Below are 9107 nucleotides of genomic sequence, written 5' to 3' on the forward strand. Positions count from 1 at the left end.
TCTATCTGTCTATCTATCTATCTATTGATCTATTATCTATCTGTCTAGTGTATTTGATCTATCTATCTATCTATCTATCTATCTATCTATCTATCTATCGTCTATGCATCTCTCCTTCTATGTATCTGTCTATCTATATATTGATCTATTATCTATCTATCCATCTATCTATCTATCTTGCCAGTATATTTAATTGTATCTATCTATCTATCTATCTATCTATTGATCTATTATCTATCTATCTATCTATCTAGCTATCTATCTATCTATCTATCTATCGATCTATCTATCCATCTAGTGCATTTAATCCATCTATTGATCTATCTATCTATCTATCTATCTATCTATTGTCTATGCATCTCTCTTTCTATCTGTCTATCTATCTATCTATCTATCTATCTATCTATCTATCTATTGATCTATTATCTATCTGTCTAGTGTATTTGATCTATCTATCTATCTATCTATCTATCTATCTATCTATCTATCTATCTATCTATCTATCTATCTATCTATCTATCTATCTATGCATCTCTCTGTCTATGTATCTGTCTATCTACCGTATCTATCTATCTATCTCTCTATCTATCTATCTATTTATCTATCTGGAGATCTATCTACTATCTATCTATCTATCTATCTATCTATCTATCTATCTATCCCTATATCTTTCCATTGTATCTAATTGTATCTATCTATCTATCTATCTATCTATCTATCTATCTATCTATCTATCTATCTATCTATCTATCTATCTAATTCGATTTCCCATCCTCCAATAAAAACATTAGGTTGATGTATAAAACTCATACAGTGCACATTCTTTACTTTATTTCTTTGCTCCTGCATTGACCTGTGCATTATTAGAAATAATACTAGAATTACATTCATACTTATCGCAAATAGAACCCCAGAATAGGTAATAGAAGTAAGAAAAAAAATATTTCTCTATGTTTATACCTATATATTTAAGCGTATCTTCAATATAATTGTCTTGCAAATAGACGAGTATAATAAGAGTGTGTACGTGTGTCCATATGTGCCTCCTACTGGCATTTTACTCTTAAAATTCAACACATTTTTAAATCTAGGTATGACATCTGCTCATGTAACCCTCCCTCATGCCTGACATTACCGGATGTTAAAATGTATATAAATCATAGGCCTATTTCTGTCTATTCCTGGGACCCACTAGAGACATGCCCAGAAAGAGGTTGCCTCTGGTAGCTGTCCCTTGGAGAAAACAATCCTTTACAAACTGTGACTTTTCCTCTTCACATACCAATGTTAATCAAGCATGGACATGTATTTAGCGTTGTATCTTTTTCCCTCTGTATTGCGTACCGGATTTTCAAACCATAATACATGGATGTGTACAGGTCACTCATATATATATATATATATATATATATATATATATATATATATATATATATATATATATATATATATATATATATAAAAAGACTGGCTTTGTTTACTGTGTCCATCACAATGCTTCTGTAAATAAGACTTGATTCATCTTCAGGGATTCATTGCAAGCAGATGGAGCCTTCCAGCTCATGACTTCATTTCTAGCCCCAACATCAGGCTAAACTTTCAGAGGACAATTTGCACAGCAGAACACAAGCAAAGCTGAGACTGCAGGAAGTCAATGATTGAACAATACATGTTAGAAACAAGATAACCAAATTATATTACAAGAGTACACTGTACATGTCTTAATTCACTTTTTATTACTTGAGCTGATCTGTAGAGCTTGTCTTTCTAATTGCTCCAAGGCATGAACAGTCTTCTGATTAGAATGGATCAACAGCTTAATAGATTAATTCCTAAAAATCTATCACAAATCTGAACATTGATATCATAATATGCATAGATAATATTTGCACTACTAATAGTAAAAATAAATATCATTATTGTTATTATTATCATTATTAATGGGTAATAAGGTAGTCGGTAGGGACTTTGTTGCCTAGACTATAGATTTTATTCACACTGTTGAAATGTTTTAGACCTCATTCACAATGACAGATTGGCCATGGTGCAGCAAGTATACTCCAGATATCTGTGGATGAGAGCCCAGGTGTTTGAGGACAGCTGTGGCTAGGAAGCCTGTACAAGTGAATGATAACCACACATTGAGTGATTCTATGCAGTTAAGGACAGATTATCATCCCGATGCAGTGGGGTTGATTTACTAAAACTGGAGAGTGCAAAATCTGGTGCAGCTGTGCATAGTAGCCAATCAGCTTCTAACTTCATCTTGTTCAATTAAGCTTTGACAAAAAAAAACTGGAAACCAATTGGTTTCTATGCAGAGCACCTAATTTTGTGCTTTCCAGTTTTATTCAATCAACCCCATTGTGTTCAGGCAAATCATCTATCCCATTCCCTAGCTGCATATACTGCTCAGTGATTCAGTTGTTAGAGCAGTGGACATCTACAGCCCCCGTCAGCCTGTAGTTGACTTTTACAGATGTTCTAGCTTCAGCTGTCATCTGAGCTCCTGGCTGCAGATATCCACAATATGCTCTCCACACCATGGCAAATGTGGCCATATGAATGAGGCTTTAAAGGTTAAATGAATGCATGGGCAAGATTATACTGAAAAATACAAATATATGGGACCACCAGGTACCATGGGAGGTGTACGCATCCAAACAAAATCCAGGCGGGTGTCCCATAAGCTACAAAGTTAAATACAAATAGAGGAAATTGTAGATTCAGATCACCACAGAGAGCAATGAGCCTTACCCAATGTTCATAATATCAAAATTAATTTAAATTCCATTCAATAAGTATACTGTACGCACAAGAAGAACACAAATCTCCTGCACATAAAATTTGTGCAATGTTGTTCCCCATAGCAAATTACACCTTTACCCCCCAATATCAACCATCTACTCTTGCTAGTGAGCTATTGACCCATGCCCACCCAAAATTGGATGGTGAAAGTCTACGTTGATACCTAGAAAAAACTAAGCATGACTGGAAAATTGATTGCCTGCACTTCGCACATCCAAAGCAAATATTGTGTCCCAAATTGTTATACCAAATGTTAAATATAAAGCTGACTGAGCAGGCTCTCCTAAGGTTTATTTCCAAATATTTCCAAAGCATACTAGAAAGATAATGTTAATACAGTATATAGCAATATCTGGCATAGACCTGTATGCAAAGATCTAGACACCACAAGGGTTCGGGCTTGTTTCTCCTTTGCCCCTTAGAAATGCCTTAATTTTACTCACAGTCATGCATTTCTGCATGATAGGTATGAGCCATACCAATCTTCCATTGTCTGGTGTGTAGGGATGAGCTTCGTGTTCGAGTCGAACGTACGTTCGACTCGAACATTGGCTCTTTGGGCGTTCGGCGAATTCCGAACGTTTGGGCCGTTCGCGTCAAAATTCGAGTGGCGCGCGCAGACCACAATGCACTGCGGTGGCGCAGTGCATTGCTGGCTCATGATTGGCCAAGCATGCACTGTGACCCCGCATGCTTGGCCAATCGTAGCGCCAGCAGCGAGGAGAGCCATGATTGGCCACAGGCATCCTGCCTGTGGCCAATCATAGCTCAGGCTGTGTAGTGCACGCCCCACACTATATAAGGCCGCCTTTGAGGCGGCCTCGTGTAGTGTGTTAGCATCTGAAGCAGTGGGTGTTCTGTGTACCTTCAACACAGTACACACCGATCGTTTTTGGCTGATTTCCTATCTTGCTGCTGTGTAGTGGTTGTTGTCTGTGCCCTGACCGCAGTATACACCACTATATTCACCTCACCTATATAGCTAGTGATCTAGCTTTAACCACTTAACAACTGCCCATTGCCGATTAACGGCTTCAGGGCGGTTGTTTAACTCTGAGAGGCCGTTAATTAACGGGCTCCCAGAATTCTGCTCTCGCGCGCCCCCTGGGGCACGCACTCGAGAGCATCCGTGACCGCCGGGTCCACAGGACCCGGCGCATCACGGATCACGGTAAACGGCCGCTCGTCGCGGCCGTTTACCACATGATCGCTCCGTCAAATGACGGAGTGATCACTTGTAAACAAACCGGCGTCATGTTATGACGCCGGTTCCTCCCTCCCCTCTCTGTACCGATCGGTACAGCGGAGGGGAAAGAGATCGGTGTCAGCAGCGATGTGGGCTGCATCTGCAGTGCCCACATCGCTGCTCACCGAATTTAACCCCTCAATTCCCTGCCAATACTCTGCAATACCAGTGCATACTCTGCAGTACCCTGCCATTACTCTGCAGTACCCCGCCATTACTCTGCAGTACCCTGCCATTACTCTGCAGTACCCCGCCATTACTCTGCAGTACCCCGCCATTACTCTGCAGTGCAGTACACTGCCATTACTCTGCAGTACCCTGCCATTACTCTGCATTACCCCCCATTACTCTGCAGTACCCTGCCATTACTCTGCAGTACCCCCCAATACTCTGCAGTACCCCCAATACTCTGCAGTACCCACCATTACTCTGCAGTACCCCGCCATTACTCTGCAGTGCAGTACCCTGCCATTACTCTGCAGTACCTTGCCATTACTCTGCAGTACCCCCCATTACTCTGCAGTACCCTGCCATTACTCTGCAGTACCCCCCAATACTCTGCAGTACCCCCCAATACTCTGCAGTACCCCGCCATTACTCTGCAGTACCCCACCATTACTCTGCAGTGCAGTACCCTGCCATTACTCTGCAGTACCCCCCATTACTCTGCAGTAACCCCCATTACTCTGCAGTACCCTGCCATTACTCTGGAGTACCCCCAATACTCTGCAGTACCCTGCTATTACTCTGTAGTACCCCGCCAATACCCCGCCAATACTCTGCAATACCCTGCCATAAATTGCCATACCCAGCCATACTCGGAGATACCCAGCCATACTCGGTGATACCCTGAAATACCCAGCCATAGACGCCCCCCACCCCTCACCGCCCTCCGGTGCTTCTACCAACTCGCCAGTACGATCAAAGCCAGAATCTTTTTTTTATTTTTTATTTCAGGCTTCCCAGCCTAGAGGTGAGATGTGGGGTCATATTGACCCCCAGATTTCACTGTAAAGAGGACCTGTCACCCCATATTCCTATTACAAGGGATGTTTACATTCCTTGTAATAGGAATAAAAGTGATCAAAAATATATTTTTGGGGAAAAAAATGTCAAACTAAAATAAATAAAGTAAAATGAACAATAAAAAAAAAAAAATGTTTTAAAGCGCCCATGTCCCCATGTGCTCGCATGCAGAAGCGAACGCATGCGTAAGCCCCGCCCACATATGAAAACGGTGTTCAAACCACACATGTGAGGTATCGCCGAGAACGTTAGAGCGAGAGCAATAATTCTAGTCCTAGACCTCCTCTGCAACTCAAAACATGTAACCAGTAAAAAAAAATTTAAGCGTCGCCTATGGGGATTTTTTAAGTAGCGACGTTTGGCGCCATTCCACGGGCATGTGCAATTTTGAAGAGTGACATGTTTGATATCTATTTACTCAGCATAACTTCATCTTTCACTTTATGCAAACATTGGGCTAACTTTACTGTTTTTTTTGTTTGTTTTTTAAGCACAAAACAGTTTTTCCCCCCAAAAAACGCGTTTGAAAAATTGCTGTGCAAATACCGTGTGAGATAAAAATTTGCAACGACCACCATTGTATTCTCCAGGGTCTTTTGGTATGCATATGCTGTGTGTGTGAAATAACCTGATAATATGACAATTTTGTGAAAAAAAAGGAAATAGGCCGTCAGTACTTCAGGTGTGATCAATTTTCAGATATTGGCACCATAGCTTGTGGACTCTATAACTTTGACAAAGACCAAATAATATCCACCAATTTGTACTTATTTTTACCAAAGATATGTAGTAGTATGAATTTTGGCCAAAATTTATGAAGAAAAAATTACTAATCTGCTAAATTTTATAACAGAAACGAAGAAAAATTCATTTTTTCGCAGAATTTTCCATCTTTTTTCTTTTATAGCACAAAAAATAAAAAACTGAGAGATGATTAAATACCACCAAAAGAAAGCTCTATTTGTGTGAAAAAAAGGACAAACATTTCCTATAGGTCCAGTGTTGCATGACTGAGTAATTGTCATTCAAAATGTGAGGGCACCGAAAGCTGAAAATTGGTCTGGTTATTAAGGGTGTTTAAGTGCCCAGTGGTCAAGTGGTTAATAATAGAGCTTGCAGTCAGTAGTGTTAGGAGATGCGTGCTGTCTGCGTGCTCTGTACCCAGTACATACCGCTATAATATAGGGCAGGCCCCTACTTTCAAACATCCAACTTACAAACATCTCCTACTTGCAAACGCAAGGAGACAGCAGCAAGTGAGATGAAAAAAGATGGACGACAAAACAAATTATACAGGGGTGATAACCCTTCCCTATGTTTTCCAAAAAGCTTAAAAATAGTTTGTTTGACTGGAGCTACACTTTAAAAATGTACCGGTTGAAAATTACAAACAGATTCAACTTAACACAACAAACCTACACAGTCCCTGTCTTGTTTGCACCGCCTGTATACTGCTGTTCTGAGTATATAGGGCCTGGGGGCCACACGCATTTCCTTTTTTTAATATGGGTACGGGGTTCCCCTTAATATGCGTACAAGACCCAAATAGGCTGGTAATGGGCAGGGAGGGCTACCCATGCCATTTTTCTCAATGATTTTCAACCATATTGCAGGAACCAGATATAACATTAAAACCGCAAGCAGTTTTAAATGGTGTTATTTCCGTTTAATGTCATTTTGTGCAGGGACTGTTCTAAACACGGGAAACACGTGGCACTTCACAGGCATACTACAGACACCCCCCAGGCACCATATTTAAAGGAATATTTCACCTTTTTTTCACTTTAATCGTCATTAAAATCAGTGCTCCCGCCAAAACGGCAGTTTTTAAAACTTTTTTTTGCAGTGACCCATATCCCCTGAGGCAGGAGGCAGGTCCCCAAACCCTTTTTAGAACACTATCTTGCATATTAGCCGTTAAAATTAGCACTTTCCATTTCGAACGTTCGAGTCCCATAGACTTCAATGGGGTTCGAACGTTCGTAACGAACGCGGGGGGTCGTTCGCAAGTTCTGGTGCGAACCGAACCGGGGGGTGTTCGGCTCATCCCTACTGGTGTGTATATACATAAACTTGGAGCAATCGTCACCTTTGTTTACTGTATGGGAATATGTACCCTGTCCAAGCATGCCAAGGCGCCCCTGTTGACGGGAATGTCTGTTAACATTGTTGCACTTTGTCCTAGAGTGGATTTCACAAGGGAACAATGTTATATTAATTTTATGGGCAGGGGATGAGTACCCTTTTAGTGAATATACTTATTGCATGGAAAATTGTCTAAATACTTTTTGACATTATGAACATTGAGTAAGGCTTGTTGTTCTGTGTGGTGACCAGATCCACAATTTCATTTATAAGGCAAAACCTTCATAGTTCTGGATAACGTACAGAAGTATTAGAGCTAGGAATGTGATTCAGTTTTGAGGCCAACCCATCCTGTTCAAGATTCACAGACCTGCCAACTAATGTGGCAATTCACCCATCTGAAATTATTGTAATAGCAATGCATTGCAAGGATCTTAGAATTTTGAACACTTGACTTAGAAGGGAGTGTCCTTATTTATGAGTGGTTGTCCAGTAATCAATTGATCAATTTATTGTGTGATCCTCAACAAGAACCACCAAATACTGTGCAATTCCCTTCACCAACATACATATATGCTCTCACCTTCAGTATAGATTACTCTCCAGCTCAGGATCTCCACTAGAACTCAATCCATGTCCATTCTCATGACCGTTTAAGGATAATTTCATCTTATCGGGCAAAATTTCACTTTTAATAATACATAGAAGTGTTTTCCAATGCCGTTTCTGGTGCAGATTTTGAAATGTGCTTTTCTCTCACTTACCTTATCCACAGGATTTTTAAAATCCTTGTCAGTTTATTTGTATTTTTGAAAGGATTTCCAGATTCCATCACTTCCTATAGATTGTCTCTCAGCTTTCATCTGTTAGGTAATCTTCCAGAAGCCTTCACTTCCTTGTTGCATCACAAAGGAGGGTGTGATAGGGTGTGGTCACCATCCTGGATCACACTTCCCTCATCACAATACTACCTTCCATCCACGTCCTATACAATTTGATTGTACAATCTCCTTTAGATCCACCATCAGTTATGTTGTAAAAGGGCCTGTCTGATTTGATACAAATTCAATGGATTGGAAAGGTAGGTCCTCAAATTCCATAGTTCAGGTAAATCTAAAGCAAATTGTACAGATATTGTACAATCAGATTGCATAGCATATGGTCATCTTTATACAAGTACATAGGAGGGAGTGGACAGAGACCCTCAGTTGTCAGGCCCCCGTTCACATTCCCATGCAGTGAAAACTCACATTCCAGCAGCCTTTGTTTTGGATGTTTTGGAGGTCTTTCACTAGTCAAGCATTGTGCACCCCATTTACTTGAATGAGCTGCCCACTTTTTTTGCAGCGGAGCGTGGTGCGTTACCACAATTTTTGGTGCATTTGCCACACTTGTGGTGCCTTTAACATGCGATGATAACACAAACTCAATGCACATTTGCAGAATTTCTGAAAGACATGACAAAAAGGCACATTTTAGTAGGAGTAGTTGGAGCGCATGTTTTTAACTCGTTTTTCCAGTGACACACAAAGGGCAGCCTGTTGACTTCAATGGGCTGCGCTAAACATGGCAAAGTACTGTAGCTCATGGGACATTTTTGCAAGTTTTTACTGCATTTTTCACCTGTTTTTTCATGTGGAAAAATGTGTGTTTGCTTCTGTGTTTGGTATACATTTAACAATTAGTGACACTAAAAGAGTAACTAGGTAATTTTAGATGTATAAATTTGGCCCTACACTATACAATCTCCATACAATCTCCTTTTGATTTACTAAAACGACATAATAGGATGACACACCATCTATCCAATCACTCTTTATCCAATCAAGAAGGCCCTTGTATTACATCAGGGGTGTCCCGTGGGCAGCATGTGGCCCCAGGGAGTATAGCATGGAGCCTGAGCCTGTCTGAAGAGATGCTGGGGAACACATGTGTGGAGAAA

This window comes from Lithobates pipiens, unplaced genomic scaffold (genome assembly GCF_037356315.1).
Source record: "Lithobates pipiens isolate NorthernLeopardFrog02 unplaced genomic scaffold, aLitPip1_a1.2 Scaffold_13, whole genome shotgun sequence".
Classification (NCBI taxonomy): Eukaryota; Metazoa; Chordata; class Amphibia; order Anura; family Ranidae; genus Lithobates; species Lithobates pipiens.